Source organism: Buceros rhinoceros, unplaced genomic scaffold (genome assembly GCF_000710305.1).
Source record: "Buceros rhinoceros silvestris isolate BGI_N320 unplaced genomic scaffold, ASM71030v1 scaffold4288, whole genome shotgun sequence".
Classification (NCBI taxonomy): Eukaryota; Metazoa; Chordata; class Aves; order Bucerotiformes; family Bucerotidae; genus Buceros; species Buceros rhinoceros.
In genome coordinates this window covers 2535-2791 of record NW_010427286.1, presented here as the reverse complement: position 1 = coordinate 2791, position 257 = coordinate 2535, and positions in this window count along the sequence as shown.

Sequence of the window (257 nt, the reverse complement as noted above, 5' to 3'; positions counted from 1 at the left end):
AACGGGCAAAACGCCGCCCCATCGCAGGTACCCTTGCCACGCTAACTGCAGCTGATAGAGCATCTCCTTGAGCTGGACCACGCAGCACCTGCCTAAGATGCTGGAGGCACAGACCCAACCCAACGGCAATTTTCCATCAGACCGGGCAAGAGTGGAAAGGGATAAAACTGGGGAGGACAAACACTGCCCTGAAACCTCTGCGTTTTGGAGCTATTAGAGGATTATGGAGCACTTCTGCCCAACTCTTTCCACGTTTT